Genomic DNA, 9,238 nt, shown 5'->3' on the forward strand with positions numbered 1-9,238 from the left:
TCAGAACAGGGCGCTCTTGCCTGTCGCAGTTGCTGGACCACTATGATATGGCATTAGACGCTATGGAAAACAAACATAACGCGGATGTAATTTACACAGATTTCGCAAAAGCTTTTGATAAATGTGACCATGGTGTTATTGCACATAAAATGCGTTCAAAAGGAATTACCGGAAAAATAGGCAGATGGATCTACAATTTCCTGACCAACAGACCCCAATGTGTAATAGTCAACAAAATAAAATCCAGCCCATCAACCTTGAAGAGCTCAGTCCCCCAGGGTACTGTGCTTGCTCCAGTACTTTTTCTCATCCTCATTTCGGACATAGACAAGAACACAACCTATAGCACTGTATCATCCTTTGCAGATGACACTAGGATCTTCATGAGAGTAGGCAACATAGAGGACACGGCGAACCTCCAGTCAGATGTAGATCAGGTCTTTCTATGGGCTACAGAAAATAATATTGTGTTTAACGAAGATAAGTTCCAGCTCATGCGCTATGGAAAAAATGAAAATATAAAAACGGAAACCACGTACAAAACTCAGGCAAATCCTAACATAGAACGAAAAGGCAATGTAAAGGATCTGGGTGTACTCATGTCGGAAGACCTTACCTTTAAAGAACACAATAAAGTAGCCGTCACAACTGCAAGAAAAATGACAGGTTGGATAACAAGAATTTTTCACACTAGAGATGCTATACCGATGATGATACTTTTCAAAACGCTTGTGCTCTCTAGAGTGGAGTACTGCTGCACAATGACAGCACCTTTCAAAGCTGGAGAAATTACTGACCTGGAGAGCGTGCAGAGATCCTTTACTGCTAGAATCCACTCAGTAAAACATCTAAACTATTGGGACCGACTAAAGAGCCTAAAACTGTACTCCCTTGAGCGCAGGCGGGAGAGGTACATAATAATTTACACGTGGAAAATATTAGAGGGGCTGGTCCCAAACCTGCACATAGAAATAACATCACATGAGACCAGAAGACATGGCAGGATGTGCAGAATACCCCCGTTGAAAAACAGAGGTGCAACTGGTACTCTGAGAGAGAACTCTATCAACATCAGAGGTCCGAGACTGTTCAACACGCTTCCACTACACATAAGGGGCATAACTGGCCGACCCCTCACAGTGTTCAAGAGAGAACTGGATAAGCACCTCCAAAGGATACCTGATCAACCAGGCTGTGACTCGTACGTCAGGCTGCGAGCAGCCGCGTCCAACAGCCTGGTTGATCAGTCCGGCAACCAGGAGGCCTGGTCGACGACCGGGCCGCGGGGACGCTAAGCCCCGGAAGCACCTCAAGGTAAGGATCATTCATATTTAAGTTACTCTAATGTTTGCCTTAAACCAGTTATATTGTTCATTTAAATAAGTTATTTTTATATAAATTTTCCACTCTTCATGTGTGAGGGAGCGAAAGCCAGGGGGTTCCGACGCCAGTTGAGTTAGTATCTGAGAGCCGTTCCTAGAGTCAACTGGCCTGATAAGTTTTGTCTGTTTTTATATTCTGTATTTTGTCTTAGCAGTTACAATTATCTGGTGAGCATATTTTATTATATTATAATACTTTGGTAGGCCATCTCATTACTGTTATACCTGAAGGATAATATTATTTTGATATTATATATATATACATATATATATATATATATATATATATATATATATATATATATATATATATATATATATATATATATATATAACCGGCCATATACTGCAGGTATGTTGACGACATTTTTACACAGGTACCTGATGTCAGACATCTGCAGGAGGTGAAGGAGGCATTTGAGCAGAGTTCCGTGCTGCGTTTTACTTACGAGATGGAAAAGTATAGGAAGCTGCCCTTTCTAGATGTAACAGTCATGGAAAAGAGCGGAGGTTTCCACACTGCAGTCTACACTAAGGAAACGAGCATAGAAATGTGCCTAAATGCCAACAGCGACTGCCCAGACAGGTACAAGAGGAGTGTTGTTAACGCATATGTCGACCGTGCTCTCAGCCACAGCTCAGAATGGAAGCAAGTCGATGAAGAACTCTGTAGGGTAAGGCAGGTCCTAGTCAACAACGGCTTCTCCAATGGTTTCGTCGAAGACATCATAAGAAGGAAAGTGAAACGCCATGCAACCTCTGAAGAGACAACTAACACAACACCTATACCCCCTATTAGACTATTTTACAGGAACTTCTTTTCCACAGCTCATAAAACGGAGGAAAGGGTCCTGAAAGATATTGTTAATAGAAACGTTATCCCTACAGACAAAAATCAGAGGATACAACTGACGATTTACTATAAAACCAGAAAAACGGCCAGCCTACTCATGAGAAACTCTCCAGACACAAAGCAAAACGCTTTAAAAGAGACTAACGTCGTCTATGCCTTCAAATGCCCTCTTGGGGACTGTAAGCTCCAAAAAACCCAGTAGCTAGGCAAGACAACAACATCTCTTTCTAGGCGTTTAACGATGCATAAGCAACAGGGCTCCATTAAGGAACATATAAACTCTTCCCACAACCAAACCATCGCCAGAGAAATCCTAGTAAACAACACAGAAATCATCGATAGATACAGCGATAGCAGACGGCTTGACGTTTGCGAGGCACTACACATTAAGAAGTCAACACCAGCAATCAACAGCCAATTAATGCACAACTATATTCTACCCACCTCAAGACTCCGCTCCAATATAGAAGCATCAAGAAATATAGACCAATAGGCGTTCTACAATCACTTCCATTCAATACCCATTGTTTCGTGTTCTGTCTTGTGTTGATGAATTTAATAAAATAATGAATTTAATTTAGTTTACACACACACACAACTATAACTGAATAGAGCTTAAACATCTTCGATTTTTATATACCTGCATTTGGGTGAGGTGATATGTTACAACAGTTTTGGATGAGGTGAAAACAAACTTTCAACACAAGCCAGAACACGAAACAATGGGTATTGAAGGTAATAATGGAAGTAATTGCAGAGGGCCTATTGGCCCATATTTCTTGATGCTTTTATATTGGAGCGGAGTCTTGAATTGGGTAGAATTCTACCCACTTCAAGACTGCTTCAAGAAGGAAAGACTGCTACCAAAATATACTAATATATATATATATATATATATATATATATATATATATATATATATATATATATATATATATATATATATATATATATATATATATATATATATATATATATATATATATATATATGTATATATATGTATCGTAACATATTTAGTATAGCGTGAGTTGCTATTACGTGCAACAGATGGCGCTGTTTCTTGATTCTTATTCTTGAACAAAGGAATTAATGGTTGGTGATCTGTAAGAACATGAACTGGGTAAAATAGAATAAATTGAATCCCTGAAATGTTTAAGAGCCCATATAACTGCAAAAGTTTCACGTTCTGTTGCAGTTTAATTTTTCTCTTCTTTAGATAATATACGGCTTGCATAAGCTATTGCGTGATCTCTGCAACCTTCTGTTTGAAGTAATGCAGCACCTAAGTCTATGTTACTAGCATCTGTTACCAATGTAAAAGGTTTTGAAAAATCTGGGTACCTCAGGACAGGTACCAAGATCAATGCCTCCTTGAGTTATTTGAATGACTGTTCCTGGGCTTCTTCCCAAACAAAGGGTTCATCTTTTCTTTGCAACTTGTAAAGTGGAGCGGCTATAATAGAGAATCCAGCAATAGATGAACGATAAAATTCTACAAGACCTGTGAACTGTCTTAAGGCTTCTGCGGAACGAGGCGTTGGAAAATCACGGGCACCAATCATTTTTTATTCATTCAAGGTAGTGCCTGAAGGCATAGCTGTATGACCTAGGAAATTAATCTTCTCCTTTAAAAATGAACACTTTGCAAGTTATATTTTTAAATTAGCTTCTGCGAGCTTTGAAAGTACTTTCTCAAGGTTCTGGAAATGAGTCTGAACATCTTGCGACATGATTATGAGATCATCAAGGTAAACTAGAAGAGTACTTCCTATCAATCTACAAAATAGATTCGTCATGAGTCGTGAAAAGGTTATTGGACTACTCTGCTAACCAAATGGCATTCTTTTGAAATGAAAATGACCATTGGGAGTACTAAAGGCTGTCAACCGTTTACTTTCCTCATCAAGGGGGATTAGCCAGAATCCCTGCAACAAATCCAACGTTGAGAATACTTTGTCCTGACCAATACTTTGCAACAAATCATTTAGGACTGGAAGTGGGAAACGATCAGGTATAGTCACTCTGTTAAGCTTCCGATAATAGATTACAGGTCTCCAGGTACCATCTTGCTTTGGTACAAGAATCAATGGGGCGTTCCATGGTGAATTACTCGACTCAGTTACATCATTCTGTAACATTTCCACTATGAGTCTATCAGCTTCTGCTCTCTGACAATGAGGTAGACGGTAAGCTGGTACATAAATAGGCGTAGTTCCTTGTTCAAGGGGAATTTTATATGTAATAAGAGGAGTGAGACCTAACTTTTCTCCTGGTAGAGCAACAACAGCTCTATTTCTGTTCAAACTTTCCAAAAGCTGAACCACAGAGTCAGGAAAATCAGTAGTACTAAGGTGTTTCGCTTGCACCTCTGGCTGAGATCCCTGTTCTCTTGGTGTGAGAGTACAAACAGTATGATCCATGGAGACATCATCCACAACTCGCACCGGTAACGAGTAATGGGCAAAATCTACAACATGGGTACCAGACTGGAGATGGATGACAGCATTACTAGTGTTTGCAATATACAGTGTAACGGCACCATCCTGCTCTGTGTGCCAGGAGGGTTCAACAAGCGTACCATTCACTTTACACGTTTCACTTTCTACAATGACATCCGATAACTCAGGCACTCCCTGAACCTCAACTCTTACTCTGGTGAAAGAATGAGAGTACAGCACAGTGTCAGTAGCTGTGGAACCACTGACTTCAGAGATGGAAGTTGCCAGGCGAGCAAGACAACGAGAATCCGTAAGTACTCAGCAAATAGCAGGGGTTACCTTGAGGTTACCTTGAGGTGCTTCCGGGAAATAGCGTCCTCGCGGCCCGGTCGTCGACCAGGCCTCCGAGAGTCAACCAGGGACTGTACTTATCACACAATGGGGGCAGTACTCAGCAAACAGTGATGACAGTACTCACCAAACAGCGGTATCTCAGCAGATAAGTACTCAGCAAGGAACGGACGCAGTACTCAGCAAACAGCGGGGGCAGTACTCAGCAAAGAGCGGGGGCAGTTCTCAGCAAACAGCGGGGGGGCAGTACTTTGCAAAGAGCGGGGGCAGTACTCAGCAAACAGCGGGGGTAGTACTCAGCAAACAGCGAGGGTAGTACTCAGCAAACAGCGGGGGTAGTACTCACGAAACAGTGGGGGGAGGGGCAGTACTCAGCAAACAGCGGGGGCAGTACTCAGCAAACAGCGGGGGCAGTACTCAGCAAAGAGCAGGGGCAGTTCTCAGCAAACAGCGGGGGCAGTACTTTGCAAACAGCGGGGGCTGTACTCAGCAAACAGCGGGGGTAGTACTCAGCAAACAACGGGGGTAGTACTCAGCAAACAACGGGGGTAGTACTCAGCAAACAGCGGGGGTAGTACTCAGCAAACAGCGGGGGTAGTACTCAGCAAACAGCGGGGGTAGTACTCAGCAAACAGCGGGGGTAGTACTCAGCAAACAGCGGGGGCAGTACTCAGCAAACAGCGGGGGTAGTACTCAGCAAATAGCAGGGGTAGTACTCAGCAAACAGCTGGAACAGTACTCAGCAAACAGCAGGAGCAGTACTCAGCAAACAGCAGGAGCAGTACTCAGCAAACAGCAGGAGCAGTACTCAGCAAACAGCAGGAGCAGTACTCAGCAAACAGCGGGAGCAGTACTCAGCAAACAGCGGGGGTAGTACTCAGCAAACAGCGAGAGCAGTACTCAGCAAACAGCGGGGGCAGTACTCAGCAAACAGCTGGAGTAGTACTCAGCAAACAGCGGGGGTAGTACTCTGCAAACAGCGGGAGCAGTACTCAGCAAACAGCCGGGGCAGTACTCAGCAAACAGCGGGGAAAGTACTCAGCAAACAGCGGGGGCAGTACTCAGCAAACAGAAGGAGCAGTACTCAGCAAACAGCAGGAGCAGTACTCAGCAAACAGCGGGAGCAGTACTCAGCAAACAGCGGGGGTAGTACTCAGCAAACAGCGGGGGTAGTACTCAGCAAACAGCGGGAGCAGTACTCAGCAAACAGCGGGGGCAGTACTCAGCAAACAGCGGGGGCAGTACTCAGCAAACAGCAGGAGCAGTACTCAGCAAACAGCGGGGGCAGTACTCAGCAAACAGCGGGGGTAGTACTCAGCAAACAGTGGGGGTAGTACTCAGCAAACAGCGGGGTAGTACTTAGCAAACAGCAGGAGCAGTACTCAGCAAACAGCAGGAGCAGTACTCAGCAAACAGCAGGAGCAGTACTCAGCAAACAGCGGGAGCAGTACTCAGCAAACAGCAGGAGCAGTACTCAGCAAACAGCACGAGCAGTACTCAGCAAACAGCAGGAGCAGTACTCAACAAACAGCGGGGTAGTACTCAGCAAACAGCAGGAGCAGTACTCAGCAAACAGCAGGAGCAGTACTCAGCAAACAGCAGGAGCAGTACTCAGCAAACAGCGGGAGCAGTACTCAGCAAACAGCAGGAGCAGTACTCAGCAAACAGCACGAGCAGTACTCAGCAAACAGCAGGAGCAGTACTCAACAAACAGCAGGAGCAGTACTCAGCAAACAGCGGGGGTAGTACTCAGCAAACAGCGGGAGCAGTATTCAGCAAACAGCGGGGGTAGTACTCAGCAAACAGCGGGAGCAGTACTCAGCAAACAGCGGGGGCAGTACTCAGCAAACAGCGGGGGCAGTACTCAGCAAACGGCAGGGGCAGTACTTTGCAAACAGCGGGGGCAGTACTTTGCAAACAGCGGGGGCAGTACTTTGCAAACAGCGGGGGCAGTACTTTGCAAACAGCGGGGGCAGTACTTTGCAAACAGCGGGGGTAGTTCTCAGCAAACAGCGGGGGCAGTACTCAGCAAACAGCGGGGGCAGTACTCAGCAAACAGCGGGGGCAGTACTTTGCAAACAGCGGGGGCAGTACTTTGCAAACAGCGGGGGTAGTTCTCAGCAAACAGCGGGGGAAGTACTCAGCAAACAGCGGGGGCAGTACTTTGCAAACAGCGGGGGCAGTACTCAGCAAAGAGCGGGGGCAGTACTCAGCAAACAGCGGGGGTAGTACTCAGCAAACAGCGGGGGTAGTACTCAGCAAACAGCGGGGGTAGTACTCAGCAAACAGTGGGGGGGGGGGGCAGTACTCAGAAAAGGAATGACGGAAAGACAAGTGTTCAACAAAGTAAGTTTATACAATAAACTTACTAATACATTGAACTTTACTTTATTGCAGAGTGCAAGATGTGACAACTATATACCACCACAGGCATCAGGAACTGTTGCCAGCACTGTGGTGTGTGGACACTCTCTACCCTCCTCCTTGGGTACACCCACCACAGGCATCAGGAACTGTTGCCAGCACTGTGGTGTGTGGACACTCTCTACCCTCCTCCTTGGGTACACCCACCACAGGCATCAGGAACTGTTGCCAGCACTGTGGTGTGTGGACACTCTCTACCCTCCTCCTTGGGTACACCCACCACAGGCATCAGGAACTGTTGCCAGCACTGTGGTGTGTGGACACTCTCTACCCTCCTCCTTGGGTACACCCTGAACTAACTGAACACTTAGTGAACACTCTGACTGAACTACCTGAACACTTAGTGAACACTCTGACTGAACTACCTGAACACTTAGTGAACACTGACTGAACTACCTGAACACTTAGTGAACACTTACTGAACTAACTGAACACTTAGTGAACACTCTGACTGAACTACCTGAACACTTAGTGAACACTGACTGAACTACCTGAACACTTAGTGAACACTTACTGAACTAACTGAACACTTAGTGAACACTCTGACTGAACTACCTGAACACTTAGTGAACACTGACTGAACTAACTGAACACTTAGTGAACACTCTGACTGAACTACCTGAACACTTAGTGAACACTCTGACTGAACTACCTGAACACTTAGTGAACACGCTGACTGAACTAACTGAACACTTAGTGAACACTTACTGAACTAACTGAACATTTAGTGAACATTCTGACTGAACTAACTGAACACTTAGTGAACACTCTGACTGAACTACCTGAACACTTAGTGAACACTCTGACTGAACTACCTGAACACTTAGTGAACACTCTGACTGAACTACCTGAACACTTAGTGAACACTGACTGAACTACCTGAACACTTAGTGAACACTTACTGAACTAACTGAACACTTAGTGAACACTCTGACTGAACTACCTGAACACTTAGTGAACACTGACTGAACTACCTGAACACTTAGTGAACACTTACTGAACTAACTGAACACTTAGTGAACACTCTGACTGAACAACCTGAACACTTAGTGAACACTTACTGAACTAACTGAACATTTAGTGAACATTCTGACTGAACTAACTGAACACTTAGTGAACACTTACTGAACTAACTGAACATTTAGTGAACATTCTGACTGAACTAACTGAACACTTAGTGAACACTCTGACTGAACTACCTGAACACTTAGTGAACACTGACTGAACTAACTGAACACTTAGTGAACACTGACTGAACTACCTGAACACTTAGTGAACACTCTGACTGAACTACCTGAACACTTAGTGAACACTGACTGAACTAACTGAACACTTAGTGAACACTCTGACTGAACTACCTGAACACTTAGTGAACACTCTGACTGAACTACCTGAACACTTAGTGAACACGCTGACTGAACTAACTGAACACTTAGTGAACACTTACTGAACTAACTGAACATTTAGTGAACATTCTGACTGAACTAACTGAACACTTAGTGAACACTCTGACTGAACTAACTGAACACTTAGTGAACACGGACTGAACTAACTGGACATTTAGTGAACATTCTGACTGAACTAACTGAACACTTAGTGAACACTGACTGAACTAACTGAACACTTAGTGAACACTTACTGAACTAACTGAACATTTAGTGAACATTCTGACTGAACACTTAGTGAACACTGACTGAACTAACTGAACACTTAGTGAACACTGACTGAACTAACTGAACACTTAGTGAACACTCTGACTGAACTAACTGAACACTTAGTGAACACTC

This window comes from Procambarus clarkii, chromosome 47 (assembly GCF_040958095.1).
Source record: "Procambarus clarkii isolate CNS0578487 chromosome 47, FALCON_Pclarkii_2.0, whole genome shotgun sequence".
NCBI lineage: Eukaryota > Metazoa > Arthropoda > Malacostraca > Decapoda > Cambaridae > Procambarus > Procambarus clarkii.